Source organism: Anser cygnoides, chromosome 1, assembly GCF_040182565.1.
Source record: "Anser cygnoides isolate HZ-2024a breed goose chromosome 1, Taihu_goose_T2T_genome, whole genome shotgun sequence".
NCBI classification, from domain to species: Eukaryota; Metazoa; Chordata; class Aves; order Anseriformes; family Anatidae; genus Anser; species Anser cygnoides.
In genome coordinates, this window is record NC_089873.1 from 84,250,316 (window position 1) to 84,275,322 (window position 25,007).

General features: G+C 38.6%; 1 long non-coding RNA gene across 1 annotated transcript in view; it reads right to left on the reverse strand.

The window, feature by feature from the left end:
- Positions 1-687: 687 nt before the first annotated feature.
- LOC106040242 (uncharacterized) overlaps positions 688-25,007 on the reverse strand; it is a 69,131-nt gene continuing 44,811 nt past the window's right edge. Inside the window, exons 11-13 of the long non-coding RNA XR_010833154.1 lie at positions 24,164-24,479; positions 20,947-21,063; positions 688-14,359 (exon numbers count right to left, since the gene is read on the reverse strand). This is a non-coding gene — a long non-coding RNA (uncharacterized lncRNA). The remainder of the gene's footprint in view (positions 14,360-20,946; positions 21,064-24,163; positions 24,480-25,007) is intronic.

Sequence of the window (25,007 nt, forward strand, 5' to 3'; positions counted from 1 at the left end):
CATTCAATAAATGTAAGACTTGTGGAACATTTAAGTCTCCAAAATTTGATCTCTTTTATGTGCCCTTCCCACATGCAATATTTAATTTCAGTCTTTCCTATGCAGCTCTGACATCTATTGAGCTGGGCAAAAAGCATTTCACTAAAATGTGTGTGGCTTTTAATGCTGGTCCTGCAGTAGCCCTACCAGAAAATGCATTAGTCCACCATATCTAGCTCCATCTCTGTTATTTTAGACAACTTCTCAACATCTTTACCAGAAGGGAGAGGGAGAAGAAGCAGCTAAAGAAAGTTGTATTTTAGCAGAAATACATTCAGGCTTAGAAATCCAGATGCTTATGGACATTCTCCCACAGTGATATTTTCTCAAGGGAGGAATCAAAATATTTTTTTTGGTCTGAAATGGGGAGGATTTCGCAGAAACTATTATAACAAGGTGATTGTGGTTTTGTATTCTCTTGGTTTCCTACACCAGTATCCCAAGTGAACTATTATGGAATGACAAAAATGTAATTAAAGTACAGGAGACTTGTATGCTTTATCTGAAATCTTGATAGAAATATAAATTTAAGGACATTTTGCAGGCTCTCTTTTATTTCACACAGTATTTCTCTCAAAGGGTGCTCGTTACAGCAGTGCTTCCTGTTCTGGCCCCAGGTCCCTGAGGAACTCATCAGTGGTCCTTTAGGGATCAATAGGAGACTTTTAATTGACTGTGAAACTGAGCCACCATTTATAAACAGGGGTCCTTGCAGGACAGTGGAGGTCGTTTCCGGGGAGTTTTAAAGCGGAAACAAGGAAATCAATACGTAGTTTCAAAAATAACTCTGTTCAGAGAAGAGAGGAAACAGTCATACAATGGAGCATTTTATAATTGTTCACTATGTGCAGTAAGTACATCCAGGCAGGAAGCACAGGATTAACTGTGCCATATATTAAGCAGAAGGCACTTTTTCCCAATGGAAAATAATAACCAATAATTGATATATTAATTTATAGTATGTTTCAGAAACAACAAAGTTTTTTTTTTTTTGAACTATTTAACAAACATGGGAAAGAAATGCTAAAAGACATGTAATTATCACCTCTCAATTCAAATATTGCTCCTTCTAATGAGTTCTCTCATAATTACATGTTTTTTTTCATTGATCAGAAGACAGCCTCACAAGTTTACACCAAACAGCTTGTATTCACCGTAACTGGTTAGTAGAGTGACATTGTAACTGGCCGTTCAACCTGGAGGCAAGTGTGACCCACAATAGGAAGACTGCAGCCATTAGCATCAGATTTTCACAGATCAATCAACTTTCACCTGGTCATGTAAATATTGAAAAGTGCTTAACACTTCACAGCTCTCAGTTTGGAAAATCAACTTGTCTCAGTTTCCAATTCCCTATCCTCCTGAAATTTAAAAATCTACTGCTAGATGCCAATCAACCCCAAAACTCTTTTGACAGCCTGCCCAGACTATTGCTCAAATCACAGTAGTATACCTGCAAAAAAATACACAGACATGAACAGGCAGAACAATTATTAAAAAACTAATTTAGTTTTGACATCTTTGTGCTTGCAGGGGAGAGAGGATTGAGTCCGTTAAACTGAATGGTCTCTGGGAGCCTCTGATGCAAAGATCCTTGCCATGACATCTTCACCTAGGCTGGGCAAAGCTCCCTGAGCCACTGCTCTGCTCAGCTCATAGCACACGCACTACTCTAGCACATGCACAGTCCATGAAAATTGGCTACGTTAAACTGCATTAAAAACACCTCTTACATACAAAAGTCCTACATGACCTTTTCTGCACCTGCAGGAACAGTTTCTATTGACTATTTAGAAGTGCCTTATCTGTGTACGATTTCATCAATTTTTCAGCAGGAACCACCTGGGGAATGTCTAGAAGGAAGATGCAGATTCTCTACCACGGATGTTAATCACCACATTTAAGCACACAAATTGGTCCATGCACAGCATGGACTTTTTTTTTTTTTTTTTGCAGTCCTCGTCATTAAATTTAAGTAATTAAAATATTTTTCAAAGCATCATCTGAGTAAAGCTGTTGAAAACCACCTGTGTTCTGAGAAATGGAAGCATTTCTGCAGTACACTTTTCATTACAAACTGAAGTAGATGCCCATAGAACACAAGAGAAACATTCTTCCACTGACAATTTCATTTTATACAACCTTCAACTTCTTTACCTTTTAATAACAGGTATCCTTTTTGCCATGGAAGAAAAATATAAATTCATCCAAAACAAACAAACAAACAAAACAAACAACAAAAAAAACACCACCACCAACCAAACCAAAAAAAAAACCACCCACTAAGTAGCATCAATGTTAATATTTAACAAAAATCACAAATTTCTAGTTGTAGTTTTCTTCTCCTTTGCTGTAACAATCAGTAAAATATTAGTTTAAAACAAAACAAAACACTAAACAACAATAACAAAAACATTAAGTGGGGGGAAGGGGGAAGAAGGGAGCCAGAAATATATTTCAATGTAAACAAAGAAGAAAAAAATCCTGAGAAAAAATTCTAAAATACCAAAGTGTCTTGGGAGCTTAATCACATTTCCAAAAAATACAAAGGCAAAGTAGAAACCTTAGACTCTCAGTGAATTTAGGGAAGCATATTTAGATAGACATAATATAAACTCCTCTACTTATGCTCCACACTAACTAGCTGAAAATCACCTCATCCTGGAAGTTATACACAACCATTGATATTTTGCCTAGGAAGAGCTAATATACCATGATAGAGCATCTGTATGGTTTCTAGATTGAAGACTGCTTGCACTCAGCCAAAAGAGATGAGGATCATTGGCACAGGAGTAGATGCCCTCCGTGCACTTTAGGAATAGTCATCCCTAGGGTTGGAGTCAGTAGGTTTCATGCCTCTAAACTGGGATGTGTTTTCACAAGTGGTTTATGCTAATCCAGGTCCATGCTGCTGTTGAAAATCTTCCCCCTGGGTATACGTTCCTGCCCTTTTCACTTCAGTCAGCACTGTGTGCAGCCATGTGGTAGGCTGGACTAAACATAAGTACACTCTACTCTACTCTGCTCTCATGAGACCCCTCCTGGAGTACCGTGCTCAGCTCTGGGGCCCCCAGTATAAGGACATAGAAGTATTAGAACGAGTCCAGAGGAAGGCCATGAGGATGATCAGAGGGCTGGAGCACCTCTGCTATGAAGAGAGTCTTGAGGGCATTGGGGTTTGTCAGCCTGCTGAAGAGAAGGCCATGGGGAGGCCTTATAACAACTTTCCCATATCTAAAGGGGGCCTACAAGAAAGCAGGACAGGGACTCTTTATCAGGGAGTGTATTGATAGGTCAAGAAGTAATGGTTTTAAACTAAAAAAGGGTAGATACAGATTAGATATAAGGAAGAAATACTTTACTCTGAGGGTGGTGAGGCACTGGCAAAGGTTGCCCAGGGAAGCTGTGGCTGCCCCATCCCTGGAGGTGTTCAAGGCCAGGCTGGATTGGGATTTGAGCAGCCTGGTCTGGTGGGAAGTATCCCTGCCCATGGCAGAGGTGTTGGAATTAGGTGTCTTTAAGTTCCCTTTCAACCCAAACCATTCTGTGATTCTGTGATCTGATGGATCCTATGCTGCTTAAAGCAACGATCTGGTGGGCTTTGGGACACAGCTACAGAAGAAGCTTAAGTATTATTTGTTTTTCATATCACCACTTCTATTTTTCAGATCCCAGAAAATGAGAATAGAAATAGACAGGAAAGGTTTTCCTTAACATCATCAATCAAACTGTAAAACTATGCAGTTGCAGAACAAATCCATATTTTCAACTATAAGGAAGGCTACCAGCATATCATGGTTAACCTGGTTGTACATTTAGTTGTCCTGGAGAGACTGGAAAGGCCAGTTTGAGAGGGCTGCTGCAATCACTGATGGTTTTTGCCAATCTGACAGAGACAAGCTTCCGCATCTTTTATAATAATTGCCTCTCTGTTTTTCCTGTTATAAATTTGCATATGTTGTTATTTTAAGACAAAGAGAGTGACTGGGTCAGGTGGACCTTTCCAGTGGAAAGAAACCACTGAGCCTCCTGCAGGTGCTGGAAGAAAAGTAACAGAGTAAGGAGTAAGAAGTCTGTATATGATGCTGAAATTTAGAAAATGCTGGGAGATGCAGGGTGCAAAAAGCCTAGCATTAGAGAGAACTTCTTGGTCTCTCAGAGGGAGCTGAATAGGGTTTGCTACAATGCAGAAAGCCAAAAGTTGGCCAAAACCAAGCCTGGAAACACAAAGCCTTCTACAAGGACACTGCAGTTAGGGAAAGAGTTGGTTATAAAGCCTTTATTCTCCTTTTCTGCATAACGTGGCTTGTCTGTTTTTTTTTTTTTAAAAGTTGAATCAACTAGTTTATAGTCTGAAAAAAAAAGAAAAGGTTTTCTTTAACATAAAAGTCTTTTGATCTTCCTTGGGAAGCTCGCTGTCAGAAAAAAAATAATAATAATAAAAAAAAATGTCTAGACAGCTCTGCCTGCTGGTTCAAGGCCTCATCATAGTTATCTCATTCCTGTATTATGAGTTGCCTAGCAGTTGTAAGTGGTGACCCTCTGTCCCTGCATAGCCTGTCAGGCAATATTTGGTATAAGGAAGAAGCAGAAGAACAAATCTAAAAACAGAACAAAAGAAAAATGATAAGGATTGAAGGGAATCTATGCAATCTAGGAAGTGCAGCAGAAAACTAGAAGAAATTAAAGTAAGATTTTTGTCTCCTTATGGAGTCAGGAGGAGATACACTTTTTTTTTTCTTTTTTAATATAACATTTCAGAGACTCAGAAGCTGTTTAACAGCCTATAGTGATATTAAAGAAGTTGAAACCAGTTATCAGTTTAGCCTATAAAATCTGAAAATATTGCTTTCTTAGATAAATTTATTTCTGAAAGGGAACAATTTCATCTGAGAACACCAGGATGGGAAGAAACTTGTGAAAGAAACTTGTGAAGCCTTTATAACAAATCTGAAAAGAAAAAGAGTCCAAATCCTGTTGAAATGAAATTCTTATGAAATTGTTAATCCAAAGTCAAACAGCAATGGTCTTAAAAATCAAGACCTGAGGAAAAGACCATTAGGTGATCTAAACGAAGGATTATTAATAAATTAACCAACCAATTAATTAATAAAATAAAGCAGTATCAGAAAGAATAGAATGAAAACAGACCAAGTTGTCTGTTTCTGACCAACAGACAGAAAACAAGGCAGTGTCCCTGGTTAGTGTTCCTTAAGGAACACAAACAAGGAAAACAGAGCTAAACGCTAAAAGGAGATATCTGCAAAATGCTATTGGAATGAGTTGACATAGTTGTCATGAAAGGTTACTCAAAATCTTAAAGAGGAAATAAAACCTTAACAGCATTCTGTTCTTGAACAGGGCCGTTATACTTGAAATTAAAACATTTTGCAGAAGCCTGCAGTCAAAGAACTGAAGCTACTTAAAGAGAAACAAAATACGCATTGTATGCATAGCGAACAAAGAACTAAATTCCTTTATGGGAGCTGCTCAAGAGAAAGCTACATTGAGAGGCCACATATATCACCTTGAATATGAAAGAAGCTTTATGACTTACAATTTAGACACTGATACATAATTTAATATGATCTCTTGTATTTCATTATATCATTTTGATAAAAAAGACAGTCATATTGAATATGGAGAGAGAGAAAACTCAGATTGCAGTGGGGAAAACACTCTTACTGTGAATGAACGTATGTTTGTTGTAAAACAAAATCTTAAGAGAGTGGTTTGCATTGTTTCAGAAAATAGTATATCTCCCTGGTTTGAAAACATAGCAAATTCTACAGCTCATTGAAAGAAATGTTTTGGAAGAAAAATAGCAGCCGGTGAAGATTTTAAAAGTAGCTACAAATGCAGAACTACAGAAAGGCACTGCAATAGCTAGCAAAAAAAGCAAATGGTGGGAAGACAAAAAAAAAATGCAACTAATAAAAAAAAAAGTGGTAAAGATGAGCAGAAAGTGATTCTATAGGTGTGAATACACTCAAAGGCATTTTAGATCAATGGTCATAAGTTTCTCTTATGTGGTGAACCTTCTTTTATAAGACAGTGAGTAGGTACATGTACAAAGTTATTCTCTCAAGTTATCCAGAAGGTGAAGAATTTAAAAATACACGTGTCAGGCATTTAAGATCATACATAACTTACCAGAGTTGTCACCCTGGCCAGGGCAAGAACAGACAGTAGATGACAACTTGATTATTATGCATTTACAAATTATGTTAATAAATTTTTAAAATTTTTAAATTTTAAAATTCAAGTTTAAAAAATCATATTTTAAAAATCAACCTTCAGCTACATATATTCTATATTGTTTCTTTAGAAATGATAGAATCATTTAAGTTAGAAAATACCTTTAAGATCATTAAATCCAACTGTGAGCCTGACCTACTCAGTCCCATCACTAAACCATGTCCCTTAACACCACCATTATCAGTGTTGTAAAGTTCACACTTTTCTTTGGAACCATGTAGTTGGCATCATCCAAATGAGAGTACCTTCTCAATACTGAATAACTATTCAATAAAACGCTTAGGGGGAGACTGCCTGATTATACACGAGTTTATAATATATTTTTAGAAATGCTCTGCCCACAAAAAGAGCAGGGAAATAGTGCTGTAGATAACTGGCTGTGCCTGAGCTAGCTTTTGCAGCCACAAGTGAACCCATGCAATATATATGCAGAACGGCTAAAGTGGAAACGGCTGGAGAGACTACTTCTTGCCAAGTTGCTCCTGACACAGGAGCACAGAAAAGAGAAACCACATTCAGCTTCTTCTGGGGAAGAAGATGGAAAAAGAAATGGGCTTTCAGAACTGACACCAAGTAGACAGGGGATGAGACACCGCAGAAAACAGCCGGGAGAGAGCTTTAGCCCCTGAGGTAGTTTGTATGCTGCTCGACAGGGTCACCTCACAGGCTGCCTGTGATGCCTTGACATGAGGCTCAGGGTACCCAGTCCTGGCTGGCTTTTCTCTTTTGTTCACCTCCTCGAGATGCAGTCTCACATGTGCCCAACCTCCTCCACTGAAGGACAGACAGCCCCACTGCCTCCCTTCACCTCCTGCTCCCCTGCCTTGAAGCCGGTGTAGATATATGGCTTTCTCCAGGGAGGCAGAGATCAGCACAGTAGTCTGGCAGAAAACCTGTTGGTTGAGCGAGTTTACCATCAAGCCAATAAGCCAGCTGAGCAATCCCAGGCTCACAGTGCCCTGAAGCTTTGCTAACCTGATCATTCATTAAGGAACCAGCTTATTAGTTTTGGCACAAACTTACTGCAAGAACATTGTATGATATACAAAACTGTGCTTTTAGTGTGAAGCAAGTCTTCATATACTCACATGTAACCATACTAGGTTTGTATTCAGACTGCATCACTGGAATAACTATAGCAAGGTCTGCATTTAGAGGGAAAAATATAGTCCCCTGCCAAGAATGAGAGAAGGGGTAGAGGAGAAGAAAATTAAAACACCAAAAACCAACAGAAAACACAATTCTGTGACAAAAATCTCAACCACTGATTCCAATGTGTGAAATTTTTTTAAAGGGTTCAGCTCCTTTCCTCACTAAAATCTCCTATGGGAGTATATCATGAGTAAAACTTACCCCTGGTACACGAACAGGTGAGCTGTAATTAACAAGCAGCATGTATATTTTGGAGAAGTTGAGAATAAGCATACCAATTCACTGTTTATTAGAAATTGATTTATCCAAGGGCAGGTCACCTAAACAACCTAATTATGCTATGCATGCAATCTGCTTCCATTGGATGTTCAATATTGATCATTTTATGTGACCACTGTAAACAGAGACACAGACATTGCCTGGTGTCTGGATTTGTTCCATGTCTTTCTAAGATAGATGAGGTTTACTATTATTCTATGCAGGAGAATAAAAATGTTGTGAGTAACTCAGACTCCCTCATTTACCACTGTGATCCTGTATGCTTTCTTCCCAATGGCTATGTACAGAATATAATTACAACCTGTCTTTTTTTTTTTTTTTTTTTCTGCTAGGAAAAATGCAATTTGGTTGAAGCTAAATGTTTTGTGAAAATGAATCAATTTCAATTAAGCATTTGCTAAGATGAATTCTTATACAGAGAAGGCTTGGAGGGAGAACTGGGAAAGGAAAGGTTGTGGAAAGAATCTGTCAGATCCAAAATGACAATTGCTTGAATCAGAATGGAGAAAAACTAATAAAAACCCTTCTGCTCCAAAAGAGGTAAAGCAATGAATCTACTTCAGCCATCTTCACTCCGTGCTTTAAATACTCAGTAGTAGATAGCGTGAAGTCTTTGTTCCTCTGTGAAACCCTGGTCTCACATTCATTTTGCTGTAAAATGAAATAAACTTCAAACCTTCGATGTTTCATAAAATGGATTTGCTTTTCCACTTTAATTATAACAGTGCCTTACTTAGAAAGCTGGCCAGCTTTGTGTCACCACAGAACCATGTCTTATTTGAGAAAATCCTTCCTACTGTATGCTAATTGGAAAGATGTAGCCTTTGCGAAACCTCCTTCAAGTCAAGCAACAAAAGAAATGAGTACAATGCAGAGTTACATTTCTGCTTGCAGTGACTTTCCTAATATTTTATTTATTTGAAGAAACAACTGTTCAAAGAATAGTGATGAACTTCTTAGATGAGCAAAGGAGCCTCAGGAAGGAAAGACAGAATGGTGAATCGATCAGGTGGGACAGAAATCATTTCCAGTGAGCTAACATACATATTCCTTTTCTTTAAGATACAAGGATCCAGTTCTGTACTGTTTCAGTTGGCCAGTAGCTGCTTTAAACCTGAGAGCAAATATAGCCACCAAGTCAGATAAAAATCTCATTGGCATCTGTCCACTGCTCGGTATGACTGTGGCTACAGTCCTGTATTGTCTCAAGGTAGGAATCCCAACCAAGAAATGCAAATGTAGCTGATAACTTCTATCAACTTTTGCACTTTAAAAAAAAAAAAAACAACACTACTGCATTACTCTAATGGCTGTACTGTTAAAAGGATTTTCGTAATGTTCAGATATTTAGTAAAATAATTTCTGTAAGAGTATCTCTTAAAAAATAAAAGAAATTAAAAAATAGAAATAAATAATTTCACTTCTTTTTGAAGGTCATTGGTAGGAAAATGGTCTAGTTTAAAATGAGTGCCAGGGAGGGAAGGGGGAGAGACAAAAAGGAAAGAATGAGCCACATGAATACTTATTAAAATGTGAGATCAATTGATCTTGTCCTTTCAAAGGAGGCACTTCAACAAACTTTTGCATTTGACCTTCACTGCTAGGCCATACGAACTATGAATTCATAGCATAACTCGTTATCTGATTGATCACATAGTAGGTGGAATTGTAAAATATTCATGGTTACACACTCTAAATGACACAGGATACAGCTACGTGTGTAATTCCTCAGTGTGCCAGTTCAGTATGCTGTAGTACAAAAAAATCAGTGAACGCCCTGCTATTCACTCTGTATGAGCTGCATATTTCAAATATGCTCACACACATACCTCTATATATATGCACACACACAGAGCTCCCTAAATGGTGCAAAAAGGCATTGCCTAATTCTCTCTCGGGGGCGGGGAAGGGTAGAAGGGGACATCATCAAAGAGGCCCACAAATAATCCTGAAAGCACCTCATATACATACTTATGTGCTCTGGAGAGAAGCCCCCTTCTTCAGGGTCCCTGGCGTGCAAGTGCTGGCCCCATGCTGGTGTGGCAGCAGCACCCATGAGCTGGTGGCAGCACCTCGAGACCTCCTACAACACTTTCTCTGCAGCACTCCTGCTCACCCCCTGCCTTCCTGCCCCTTTTTTCACTAAGTCATATAATACATACCCATATCTTGAATGCAAGGTGGACATCTCATTTCTTCAACAGACTATCAAGCTGTTCCCTGAGACCACCCCCTTTCATCCTAAATCGATGAATTTTAACACAATATGTAAACTATGTGAGACCAGTGTATATTCAGTGTATTACCACCGTGGGCGAAGATATTTCATCCTTTTTTCCGCATCATGCTGATGTTCCTGAAGGATGCTTCCTATTTCTGGATGCTGCTCTGTTCGGATGTGAAGCAGTAATCATCAAGTGAAGTGTGTGCTGCGTCCTGATTGAATGGGTAGAAATGTTAGTAAAGCTGACAGTTGTAACGTACATTTGGGGAATAAATGAGTCATGCACAAAGTACAAATAAAATGTCATAAAACGTCATAGCTTCATACTAAGTCAGACCTAACTGAAGGTCCATATGGTTTAGTGTTCTGCCTCCAGACAGACCAACAGTAGGTAGCCAGAGAACACAAGAACGAAACAACTGCACAATACTTACCCAAAATGTCAGGGCATGATTATGGATTGGGTTACAACCCTCCCCACAGTCACCGTTTGTAGAGAACCAGATATCCGATGACTTAATGTTATGTACTCACATTATCACACTGAAGTAGATGGCAAACAATTGAATTTTTACTCATCTCCCAGCCATTCACCAGCCTTCAGGTCTTTGCCATATTCTGGCAGCCCTATTGCTGTATGTTTTCCAAAATGAAGGGAAAATACCTTTTCACACCATCTGTTAGAGTTCCACAAATAATCAAGATTTTATATATGGCCTTTAATAGCAACATCCTAATAAGCTCTGTACTTCCCCAAAATGGGTCAAAGCTCCTCAATATTTTATTCTAGGGATACTAAGCTTTAGCCAAGATAAATTGTACAAATATATTGACAAGAAATACACTGAATGCATTTTTCCAGAATGAAGAGAAGCTATTGAACTGTGGTTCAGCAGCACAATAATGTCTTTGGAGAGAGAAATTATCTAAGTCATCTGAGTACTCACATGTATTTGGTAAGATTAGAAAACATGTTATGGTTTAACCCCGCAGGCATCTAAGCACCACTCAGCCGTTCACTCACACACACGCATACATACACACAGTGGGATGAGGGAGAGGATTATGTTGAGATACAGAGAGTTTACTAGGACAGAAAATGAAGGGAAATCATAACAACAACAACAACAAAATAATAATAATAATAGAACATACAAAGCAAGTGATGCACAATTCAACAGCTTACCACCCGCTGACTGATGCCCAGCCAGACCACAAGCAGCAGTCCTCCCCAACCCCAGTCCAGCCAACCCATAGTTACTGTTCAGCACAACGCCATGTGGCATGGGACATCCTTTTGGGCAGCCCAGGCCAGCTGTCCTGGCTGTGTCCCCTCCCAGCTCCTGGTGCACCCCCAGCCTCCTCGTTGGCAGGGCAGCACCAGGAGCTGGGACGTCCTTGGCTCTGTGTGAGCACTGCTCTGCCCCAACTGAAACATCAGCAGCTTATCACTGCTGTTTTCATCAAAAATCCAAAACACAGCATCATATCAGCTACTAGGAGGAAAATTAACTCTATCCCAACCAAAACAAGGACAACTAAAAAATAAATGGTAGAAAATTAACGTTAATTAACAAAAACAACATCTTGGCAAGCATTAGTAGAGGTTGAAATTCCAAGATAGAAAAATATCTGCTTGAGTCAACAGTATGTCATTCAAAATGATCAAAAGGTCAAAATATTGCTATAAGCTACCTGTTTTTCCTGGTGTTGTGGAAGTAGTGAAAAAGTGATGAAGATGTGCTTTTTGAAAGGTAGACTCCCAACTTTATGTCGTAACAGTGAAATTTAGGCATCTAAGTATTTTTTACAGGTCTCTATAACTGTTTATTTTTATATTAAAAACTAATTTTAAAAAGTGCCCTAGGTTATTTTTCAGAGCTTTGAGGCTCTCTTACCTGCTATTTAGCAATGTTCTCTCATTTCCCTATAAACAGAAAGAAAAGAGAGAGTAATCTTATACCATAATTTATTTTACCTTTGAGATATAAAAACCTTTTGTTTGAAAGAGTCATAAAGTCATCAAGAGATCTAAAATGACTGGCAAAGATATCAATGTTTTCCCTGTCCCTAGTGGGTGATATCAGGGCACCAAAATGAGAACAAAATGGCATGATAATGGAAATGAAATGTCAACCACAGCATTTTTAGGGGACTCATTCTGAGTAGAAATTAAAAAAGAACACGCTGCCTTTTCTAAACTTATTAACCACAATATGCTAGTGCATATAACGTATGAAAGTCACCCTAGGAATTTACTTCTCTGTGATCAAATAGATCATCTGTTCAGGGTCTTCCTTCATTGCTAGCTCTAGTTCAGGCCACTGAAATTGCAAGATTCAAAAACACATCTTTAGGCTGCCAAGGTAATAGAACTGCAACTAAACACAGCTCAGTGTTTGTCCTCTCTAAATATGAATGATCACAGGCATCTGGTCCTTCCATTTGCAACTTGCTCTAGGAAGGGCATGAACTGCACCATAGTCAGCTCTACTAGATTATGATTAATAATATCGCTTTAATAATATCCAATATCGCTTAGCGATATGGTTTAGTGGAGTACTTAGTGTTAGGTCGGAGGTTGGACTCGATGATCTTGAGGTCTCTTCCAACCTAGAAATCTGTGATACTGTGATACTGTGATGATTCCAGGTCATGAGGCACCAGGTTTACCAAGCTATAATACTAAAAGTCCTTGAAGAATTAATATTTAAATAATAGAATATTCCTATTTAAGCATAAGGTTTCATGGTTAAAAAAACATAATATCATATATAAGAGTTATTCAGAAACAAGTATTTCATGATACCTTGATCATGATGCTTAATACCTTGATCACAAACCTGTCAAAAACACGTTTCAGAAAAGGAACTGGTGTTAGTTTCAGGCAGATGTAACTCTCCGGTATTGAATTCTGTCCAGGGACAGAAAAAATCATCACTTAACACCTATTTCTCTAAGGTATGAGAAAAATCAAAATAATAATAATAAAATAAATAAATAAATAAATAGAGCCAACAATTACGGTAATAAAATGCATAAGAATTTACAGTAATATAAATTAGAGCTTTAAATAAATGTTTTCTGAGTGACTACTGGAAGAGTAACGACTCTCAACATTATTTCTAAGTAATGCACAGGTTCAGTACTGACCCAAGTGATCTGGTTCCTAACTACTACAGTGTACAAAAATCTTTTGTAGAGGATCCATATCCAAATTCTTCACAGGCTCTGCTATGTGAAAGCTCTCACTTCTCATGAGATTACTTGGTTCATGATGTATGACAAAAAAAAAAAAAAAAAAAAAAAGGTATGTATTTCTCTGTAAGCTTCTCTTCAAACTGTGGCTGTCAATCTCTCAAAGAAAGAGCAAGCAAGGAAGGGAGGTAGAGGGAAAAAAGGCATGCACGTTCGCACACATGAAGGAGCTAGAAGGCATTACTGCTAATGGATACATAAGACGCTGCATTCTGAAATCAAATTCCCAAATTCACCCTCCCCTTTTCATCTGTCTTTTATTTATGTACTGTTTGTCATACTCTGTTTTCCCATCTGGTGGCAGTTGTGTGCATCTGATGAATCCGACAAAACTTTTGACTTTGTATTCTTCTTTGGTTTCTTAGTTCATTTACTGCTAACTTCTTAAAAACTTTTCTCAAAAGCAGCCACTTGGGTGACATGCTTCCACTTCGCAGGTGTTACACAGGTATTACTGCCTCTATGCTGCCTGCCCTGTTGTGAAGCCCATCTTTATAGCTTCAAGATTACAATAATAGGCATACACTATATAGAATAATATTTGCAAATGACCCCATTGTTCAGAATGCTGCATCCCCTACGTTTACTTGTGGCAATAAATCACATCACATTACTTCAGCTGTGGCAGATTTATACCTGCTTCCGATCAGTCAACGCATTGACTTTAAAATTTTGTTCTGAGTTTTTCATTACCTGTCTGAAATGTCCCTTTCATACCTATCAAAACGGGTCTCCATTTATACATAGCCTCAGTCCCTACTTTCTAATAATAAATCTCAAATTCATCAGCCCCCTTGTCAGGTCTCTCATCCGTGGGTAGCAGAGCATTCACCTGTTATGCCTCTGAGCTGTGGGATTCACTGAACTGAAGTCTCATCTCCAAATCCCCCAAGTTTTTCTAATCCCTCTTTGATTCACACTTATTAAAAATTACTTTTAATATTTGATCCACTACTGACACATGCTGTAGGCTTTACTGACATGAAAATATTTCTGTGTTCTTTACAGAAGATGCAGTGACAATTTCAAGACTGAAAATGCATTTTATTGGCATTCCACGTAGATTCCAAGACTTGCTTTTCTTTGTCATTCATTTCTGGGGTTAAACATTGGTACGTTAGCTCAGGCTGTAGCCTCTGGACCCCAAGTCTAAAAAAAAAAAAAAAAAAATCTGTTGTTACTAGTAAAATATCAGGAATAAAATGCAAAGCACTGACTAGGCACGTAGCAAAAATCTCATAATTTGTAGAAGAGGTGCTTTACAAAACATTAGCCAATGAACTGTCAGTATTCTTCTGGACTAGTCAGGTGCTATACTCAAAGAAAAAGGAGCAAAGAGGGGGTGTGTCAAAAACCACACCAGATCTTTGGTGGAAGATCCCTGGTGCTCCAGCACCCAAGCCCCATATGTGGACGAGACCGCTTTGCCAGCAGCAGATACATCTGTCTTTCCTGCCTACGACAGTTTGTCTCAGTCTGCATTTTATCATTTGCAGAAAGAGTGTTTGTTACAGGAGTCCACATGTTATGTGAGTACCGTAAAGTGAAGCTCACAGAGCTCTGAAGTATATTAGGACTGTAATTCCTGAAGGCAGGTATAATCTTGGCTCAGGATCTGCATCCAAATGACCTAAGCTTCATCTCACCCCTTCGGGGTGAAATGATAGTTTCTTAAACCCAGTGCAAGCACAATATGAAAAGAAAACACATTTATAATTTGGGTGCTTTTCTTTTTTAATCCTTTCAAGTACATCTTATCCCACATATAAATTTATATACACACGCTGATTAGGATAAACTGATGCTGTATCAGAGAATGCTAAAAGCCCATGTAAGAATTGCTTGGAGAAGGCAGTTAGTAGGACATTGTCTGACAGTTTGGGTAAACCCAGTGGGGATCAGGGACAAAGGTTACTATCAGAGGGTGATGCTGTATAAAATTTAACAGCAGCTGAAGCTCAGAAAAGCATATTTGTGGGAAGTGACCTAAGAGGAGGATTTATTTTCTGATCATGAGAAATGGCTGAACTTCCAATTATTTTTGTTCCCTGACTGAGTTGAATAGAAGCCTTAGTAAAACGCAAGATTAAATGATTTCTCAAGCCTTGCATACCCTACTGAACCTCATGCACCAAGGCATTTCTTGGCTCTGGCTACGCTCTGAACACTCACTGGGGATTCTCTCCCCACAGATGGGCAAAGGGTGGTGGGACGCGTTACCTGGTACTGCTTGTTGCAGTGTTAATAGAAATATTGAACTGCACTGGGCTGAGGCAAAATCCAGGCAGAACAAACCACCAAATGATGATGATTTCTCATGTACATTTACATCCGCCCACCCACAGTTAAACAGTTTATCATAACAGGTTATATATATTTATCTTTACAGACTGAGTTCCAGGTCAGCCTTTCCAAGTTTTGGCCCGAGATTAATGTCGGATTGCCAATTCGACTTACTGCAATACATTTACTCTCGTAATTTATTGGTACATTGAATTTGTTTTAGTACTCTGGAACTTCTTCATTGTTCTATGGTTTATTTAAAATCAACATTAATGGTTCAGAGAGTTTCTAGTAAGCTCTTTTAATACTCTCGGGTGCGAGTTATTTGGCCCCGTCAATTCAAAAAAACATTTAGCTCTGACAGCTGCTGCTTAACATCCTCCCAATGTATTGATTGAATACGAAGTAGTCCTTATTACTGTCAAATATGAGTATATCATGGTGCTTTGTTCCAAATCAGAGCAGGGATATTTACTGAGTTCTTTTGCCTTCTCTGCACTGTGGTTGACAGTTTTACCATCTTTGCCTATTATAACACCATTGTTGGCATTCCATCCTTCTTCTACACAGAAATAATTTCCTTCTCTTTGTCCCCCATTATGGTCTCTCTAACTTTTTCAGACATATCTTTAATTTCTAATTAACAATACACACTCCTCCAACAGTTTCCCAGTTTTCCAAATGTTTTGCACTAGCCTTAATAAGGAATATTGTTCCCTTTTGCACTGATGATCTTTTCTTATGCCATTTTGGAAATATAATTTATTTATTTATTTGCAACACTGGAAAAGAAAAAAAAATCAACCTTAGCTGTGGCTGATCACACTAGAGTTACTACTGTGAAGCAAGTCTATTACTGGTTGAAGCTATAGTCTCTTTGTAATTAATAAGCAGAATTATATTTATTTATCTCTATATATACACACGCATATATAAACTCTTATTCAATAATTGATTTTCACTTTAATAAGCATGTCATATTTTATTTTAACTTTAATTATAATGGATAAATACTGCCAACTGAAACTGAGTGCTGCTCTGAACACCTCTACCAAAAGTGTTTGTCCATGAGAATTTTTATTATTAAATATAAATATTTTAAGAAAAAGTCTGCTTTCAGTTGAGTATTTTTAGTTAGAAAAAATAAATGGCTTTGTTTTGTTATTACAAGATAATGTAAGTGTGTTAATAATTCTCTTCCCTCTCCTCTCCTCTCCTCAAATCTAACAAAGCAGGTTTTTTTTGCCTTCTTGCACAACATGATTAAAGAGTTCTGTGTCTGCATTTTAAGGAAGGACAGTCACAGCCAGCAGGAGGAGGTAGCAGGGTTCTTCCTGCCCTGGCTTCAGAGGCACTCTCACCTGGCACCTGAATACCCAATGGATGGGAATTGCATGCTTTTAACTTCCTGCGACTATTTGGTCTCACCCTGCTTTACCCAGCTTTGGGAGAACACTGAGAGGCAAAACTGGCTAGAGGTAAGTGTCACCTTTGTAGAGGCTAGTTAGGATTTTAATCAAAATGAGACATCTTCACGCTGTGCTGACTTTGCCTCTGCCTTGACACACTGCCTCCTCTTCACAGAACCCACTGCTCTCCCCTTCCTTTCCTTTTGCTGCTCGCTAAACTTACTCCTTTCTGCCTAAACATTCCTAAAATGCCCCAAATTCAGTGGCAATCATACTATTCGCTAATTTGGCAAACTACTTTCTCCTTTTTCTGTTGTGTTTATTTAAAATGTATGGTGAGGAGCTGCCTCTGTCCTGTCTCTTTATTGCATGTACCAAAGTTAGGCTCTGTTTTTGTGTTCTTTTCACGACCTATCATGCTAAAGTCAATTACAGGTGTTATTATAGAAGGAAAAAAGAGTCAAGAAATCTATTTTTCTCCTTTTTTTTCTTGGTGAAAGACGGAAAAGCGTTGCCCACGTTTATACCACTCTTCACAAAGGCCTGTTGAAGAGACCTCTTTATGCATTGAGCAGGGATACCTGCTTTAAACTGGTTATGCGAGGTGTCATCAGATGACTACTTACTTCTCACTGTGGTCTTCTCAATTTCCCACAGCACCAATTCTCATGGCTTTGTATGATAAATGCCCACCATGACTCACGGTGTTTCAGGGATCTACCTACTTACGCTGGGGATAGTCAGCAGCGGACAACATTTGGGGCTTTGAATTTATAGTTTAGAAACATGAAGAATGGAAAGTGCCTGTTTAGTTTAAGTTTCTGGCTGGAGAAGCTCCTCCAAGGATGACAGGCAGCTCAGGAGTACATACACAAGTGGCTGTTTAAAAATTTAATAAGTAGGCAGTGGAGGCTGCTTTAATAGGTTGATCAAAGGCAAGAGTCAGCATCTTGACAGTGAATGAGTGGTAATAGCTACGATAGGGTTGGACTCTAAAGGACCTGGAAGGCAAAAGCAGTTATTTCTGATGCAATATAGAAAAAGGAAAGATGCAAGAGAGGGATAACAAAAGAAAGTGATCTTTTCAGCAGTATCCTCCACGGCTACAAGTGGAGCAGAACACTATTTGTCAAGGCCAGAGTGACGGATGTTGCTGTAGCTGAGATAAACGGAGAGGCTGAATGAGCTGGATAGAAAATCTTCTGTATGGAAATCTTTTCAGAAGTGCTGAAGAGGAAGAAAGTGTAAGGGTGTGACAGTGTCCAGAAGCCTCACTTGCCAAAATGAGCAGACCATGTTCCAGACTGACAGGTACAAGAGGGGGCAGCAGGCAGTGAGCTCTTTAGTTGTACTGAGCTTGCCTGATGGACCCATATAAATTCAGGTGGTAAAGGCAGGCATAGATGTTAGTTAAAGAAAAATGTATTATTAAGAAGATGGCAGAAAAGGGAAATAAATTAATGTTTGAAGATAACAATATTTAGAGGAAAAACAGGAGGGGAGAGACAAGAGACCTAAGAGCTTTTGGTAATCAGCTGAAGAAAACAGGAAGGGGTTTGTAGGGTTAGTTTGACCCTGATTACTGAAAGCCCCATCAATTCAATTATTTCATTCCTTTGACTAATTACTTATCTACTATAAAGGGCTGCAATGGAACAGTCATCTCAGGACAGGGAGCAGCAGGGTCTTTTTATGCCAGCCTTAATAAATCACTATGGTTTAGCAAAAACAATCTGCAAGTTGGAGACAATCTGGGAATCTTCTCTGAAATGTAACCTATTGCCTTTTGTTTTTAATGCACCATTTTTCTTGTTCCAATATTTCGCTTAGTCATTCTAAAATATCCTCCTTCTGATTAGGTATATGCCACAAGGCACAATGGGAGTACTGTCTGGTTAAAGACTAATTCTAAAACCAATTTAAATCAATGTGAATGTAATTTACTGTGTATATGCCTCTGAAATTCCCTTCTCAGTTTTACCCTTTATTACAGTCAGGGAAGCATTCTGCTGTAGTTCCATTTTTTTCCACATATTACTGTTTTAAAATAACATCCTTATCCTCTGAATACATATTACAAGTACATATGATCCTTACAGAAAACTAATCCACTTACACCTCTAAGATCCATCCTGTGAACATACTAAGCTTAACCTAGCTTAGGTTTTGGGGTCTAGAAGTTCTTAGTTGCAGTTATTGCAAAAATTATAGTGTCAAGAGGGAAGATGAGGAAAATAATTCCCTGTATTTTTTATACTTTGATAGAAAGAGTCAGAGGATGATCTATTACGAACGGAGGAAAGGAAGGCAGAGAAAGAAGAAATCCCAGGACAAGTATGGATGACAGCATGAAATGCAATTAGCAGTTCAAGATGTATAGCTTTGGCTAGGAAACAAAAAATAAATGGCTTGGGAATCATTGTGAAAAGCAAACTACAAGAGTTCGAAGCTAAATTTTAGAAGATCTAGAATGGAAGATCAGTTGATACAGAGAAGACAGAGGCAAATGGGACACCAGCATTTATCTAGAACAGGAAGAAATGAACCAAAGGAGATTGAGGATGAAGTACTAATGGAAGAAACAAGAACAGATTCAAAAAATTACCAAATGCTTGCAGAAAGAGATGACAAGCTGCAGAAGAGAATTTGAATTGAAAATAACCTTCCATACTTCTGTATAGAGATATGATGTCTTCCTAAGACACTTCTACAGTTTCCCAAATCCAGTTGCTGCTTCATTTACATAATTTCTATCCATTTTTACTGCATTAAATTCACAGTTAAAGTCACCTTGAAGACAGAAACACTGTATTTTTCTCTCATCTCAAATTCATATAATATGCTTAGAAAGGACATTCTCAGACCCTAGCCTATCTAGCCTTAGCTTTAGCTTTCACTGTCTCTTCTGTCCCTCAGAAAGTAGTCTGAGTTTCAGGTACTGTTCAGTAATAAGGAGGTAAGACTAGGACTTGTTTTTACATACACAGTTCCTTCTTATCAGTGGGAAAAGAATAGCACAAATTTATCCCGTCTTATATCTTCACTGAAGGTCACTGAAATTCCCCACAACAGAAGAGATCAATACATACAGATCTACTCACATTATTGGAACCAACCAACAGAAGAACAGTTTCTGTACTAAACATTTCAGTAAAGATAGGAAAAACATTTCCTTGAATATTGCAAAAAACTGAGCTGCATGGGATATGGATTGGTGCTTTGGATTGCTAGTCTTTAACAAAACAGCTTCTAACAGAAAACATCAAACAACAATTTCATAGAGAGATGGAATTTCTATTTAGAAGAGAGACCCTAACCCCAAAGCCAATGTCTTGTGACCGGAGCTCACTACAGGGTGGCAGATCCAGGATCGAAGCCCAGTTCAGAGCAGAAATCTGAATGTGTGCATCTCGTATGCAAGCTCTAACCAGCAGGAGACCTATATATAGCAGGGTAAAACAGAAGAGAAGAGAAGGGAAAAAATGATTCCTTCTCTTTTGCAGCCTCTCTCTGCTATGCATACCATGCCAGCATCTCTAAAAGCAAAACTCCTGAAAGCTGAACTTCCACATTCATGTATACATGCTCACAAGCACATTAAACAACGATGAGCTCAGCCTTTTGATCACAGGTCACCACAAAGTGCATGCTAATAAGCCTCCCATTCTGTAGTGGCTCATGGTACACCATTCTTTATACTTTTCAAATGTTTCTCAGAAATAGCCAGCCAGAAACAAAAGCAGAAAGAGCAGAGTGTTCTTTTAACCAGGAACATCCTGCTGTTCTTTATTATATGCATACTTAAAAACAGAGTGCTGATTCTTTTGCTCAGTTGCAGGCATTACCTGGCATACAGAAATACATTCTGTGTGTTTTATTGATGACAAGTATCTAGCAGCAAAATTTTCCCCTAGGTACAGGCATTTGATCTGAGATGCAGGAATGCTCATATAAAGGCAGCTTCATCAGTCCAAGTGTGCTGCTAGAAAGGTCTGAGCTCGTGTCTTCAGACGTCGCTGAAAACAGCAGACAAATGGTACTCACATAATAGCACATGGTTGAAGAGGTCATCCAATTTGAATGCACAGGCTACGTCACCCAGCATCACTATACACAGCACAGGAAGTATTCATTTCCCACAAACCTGTTTTCAAAATGTACCTGTGGGCCAAGATAAAAAAATAAAACATAATAAAAAAAAATCAGAGTGCCACTCAGTAAAGAAGGGAGATAACATTCTAAGAAGTTATTTAAACATAAAGGGAGATTTTTTGTGATTCGTACAACATTTTAAAATGGTTTTATACCAAGATCCTAGTATTTATATGTTACGGAGGTGTAAGGGGTGCAACTTTCACAGAAATTGTTTCCAATTTCCCCTATCTTCTCTTGCAGAGAAGAAGCCAATGTTTTATGTCAAGAAAGTGAGCAAGCTTTTTGTTTCACTGCAAGAAAGTGGTAGATGAAATGAAGCACAGTGAGAAGCAGCTATTTCCAGTTCTAGCACTGAGAGTACCAGTGCAATCGTACTGTCTTCTTCCCATAGCCTCAAAGAAAGCCTCTCGATCACAGCTATTTCATGCAGGTAGTTGAAAATAAGCAAAGAATTCCAGGACATTTAAGGAGCAAAGAGTGGGTTACAGAAAAGCTACAGAAATTTTTGAGCCAATCTTTTGCTATCAAGCAGTAATAACATTTCCTCATCTCCGAGTGATTGTGCTTCTCTGCATAACAAGTGGTACAATAAAGAACAGGCAGCCAGCGTGTGCCAGATCAAGAAAGGCCTCCAGAGTTGGCGTTCACACACAGGAGATGAGGCAGTGCTCAGGTCACACACACAAGATCCAGGAATTTAAGTTGATGCTTGTTCATCAAACAATTTGAATAATGTTTCTTTTGACTTGTAGATTGCTTCTTGAAAAAGAGCTGCCATATACTTTTTTTTCCTTCTTTTCACACCATGAGAAGTGGAAGAGCAATTTCATATCTGATTTTCTATTGAATTCTTTTCTTAGTTTAGTTACAGCAGGCAGAAAGATAAAGCACTGAATTATCCAAATCCTTGTTGCTTATCATTGTTTCGTAAGGAAAAGCTTGTTTCTCTAGCTACCCCAGCTTATCCTATTTATTTTTCTAAAGAAATACTGTGGTTTTTTGACTCTTTTTTTACTCATTTCTTTTCCTTAGCATGGAAAACAGCCTGACAACAAATGTGCCAGCAAACAAAGGTATTTACAAGTATAGATACAGAATGAATAGCACATTTCTGTAGAGGAAGATACTGAAAAATGCTCGTTTCCGTGTATACAAAGCAATATGATTAACAGAAGGCAACATATCTGACTGTTGAAATTTATTAACTAATAAAGATGGGTACCCCTAATAAAGAGGGTTTCCACATGCCTCACTGGAAGTTACATCTTTAAAAGAAGTCTGTAAATCATCATCAAAAGCTAAAGTACCTGCCCTTTGTCATTTCAAGGGAATAATTTCTGGCTACAAGAAACAAGCAGAAGTGTCTTGACGAGACAATGATTGCCGGAAAGTTGATGACCTTCTGGCTATTCTAATAAGTTGTCTGTGGAGACAAAGATCTGTTTGCATTAAATAGAATGTGTTTTATGCCAATTACTGGAAAGAACATTTATCCAGTGTAAGATAAATTTATATGTTAAGAGTCCACACATTTTGTATGCTGTCCAGCCTACAGAAATAGGAGGGAAAGGAAAAAAAAATCCATTAAAAACAATTAAGGAGTTCAAGGCCACAACTTTGAAAGTTTGGAATGAAAACATTGCTTGTTTGCATTAGAATCAGAATAGTCTATAAACTTCAAAAGTATTGTTTCTTATAGCATTTGCAACTATAAAATGAAAAGCTGTAGGGTTTTTACAGGAAACTAGAAGAGTTGCAGAAATTTAAATGTCCTTAAGCTCATGTAAAGGTTTCAGAAAGTCCTTGATTTGAAGTGGTTGTTTCATACTAGCTAATTAAACTACCTGTTCTCAAGGTTTAGCTAATTACTAGCCATGTACTTATTTTTGTGCAGTGCAGATAGCTTTGGAAGTTGTTGAATTTAGGCCAACTTCCCTTGAAAAGTCTGAAATAAGAAAACCAAACTCTACCAAGTATGAACCTCAAAGTCAAGCTGTGAATTTACACTTATATAAATTGAAAACAATTAGGACCTCTACTTGAATTGCCTAGGGCAATAGGGAATAGAAAAATAATAATAAAAAAAAATAGCAACAGCAAAGCAAATGAGAAAACCACCATTAAGGATCAAATTTAAATAATTTTAGATTCTTCTGCACCTATGGACCACGGTCCACCACCATCATCTTGGTTCCCCATGCTCCGCTGCAGGTACCTCCTGCACTTCTGCCTGATTCCCCTGCTAGTCCTTCTCGAGCACCTGAGCCATGGTAAGGGCAGCAGGCATCATGCTCGTCCTCAGTGCCAGCTGTGCTTTCTGCCTGGCCAGCCAAGCAGAGCAAGTGGCCACCAAGCCCTCCATGCAGCATTTTTGCTGTAGGGGACATGAAACTCAGGTTCTCCCCCCTCCTGAGGAGGTGACTTGACTGCCTGTGTAGGAACATGGTGCCCTCAGACCTGCTGCTGCCTGTGTGTAAAGATCAGTCACAAATGGAGAGGTGGATGGACTGACAGAGCAAACGTGTACATTTTGTTGCCATAAGGAAAAAGGCTATATAGAGAAAAATTACCAAGTTTCTCACATTTCTCAGTGTTATAATACGTTTTTGTCCACTCTCAGCTATCAGTTCATTATTTCAGTTCCAGTACTACCTGCCATGTTATTCAAGTACCACACAGTAAATTCGTGCTGGGTAGTTTCTCTCTACTCTGCTATTCATATTTCCTAAGGAGACAGCACAGTTCTTACAAGAAGAGGCATTTAATTCACAGCCCTGCCACGGGCTCCCTGCGTGACCATAGACGAGCCACTTAACCTTTCAGTGCTGTGGTTTTCCCAGCTCTAAAAAGCGAAAAATAACAATGCATTTCTTACCTTTTATTCATTTTGTCTGCTTTGACTGTATGATCTTTAGGGTGGAGGTTGTCTGCACAAAGTTACAGTACTACAGTATTTATCAGTATAAAGCTATCAGTCACTTGTGTAAAATCGTTCTGAATTTTTATTTTTGTGAATTGAATTGAAGTTCATCACTATCAGAGGGAGTACAAAAGGTTCAAATGCATTTAAAAAGCAAGTAAATTGCTCCACATTGCCTGTACTTACAGGTACTGTGCTGTCAGCCTCTCTCTGACCATGATGTTTAAGCTGCACTGCGCCTGGATCCTTGATTTCTGACAGCTGGGAATCCTACAGCCAGCAACGGGATTAGGGACTGCCTTGCCTCTGGATTCTCCAGCTTTCTTGTTCAGCACATCATTAACGTGATTTCAGTGTAGACTTGCTGCTGCTATGTTCTTGCTTGACGCAGAGGTGATGATATGCGTAGTAGCCGAGACACACTATATTCCTCGTTTCAGCTCTGAACATGCAATAATAATTTTAGGGCTTAAACTGTTAGACTGCTAACAGTTGCCAGGTACTTTTTTATTACAAAGAAAGAGGAAAAAAAAGAGAGAGAAAGAGAGGAAGAGAGAGAGAACATTTACCTGCTTGCTGAGATTCCTGACCCTGCATTAAGATTTGTCTAGAACAAGGCACAGATGCTACCTACACCGTCAGCCAGAGAATTTATGACTCTTTTTCAGGGTGGGTGGAATGGATACATTTGTTTATACTGAGACATAGCGTGGTAAATGGTGGAATTGCCTGATAAACTTGTGGCAATGGAAATGCATTTGTCTCTATACTATCAATGATGCAATGGGGCCTTACTTAAGACACTATAGATAGCATGGTTTTGTTCATCACTATGAAAGCTCCCCTTTGTCCTAGCATAGGACAACTGTACTTGGCTTGACAACCATTTTTAAAGAGTTCAGAAAAGCTGATTCACCCTTCCTAGTAAATTCATACTAAGATCTTGGGGAAGGCAGGGGGAGAAAGTGAGTCTGGGGGCTGCGAAGAAGAAAAGCATCTCTTCCAACCACCAGTACTATTGGCTAACGTA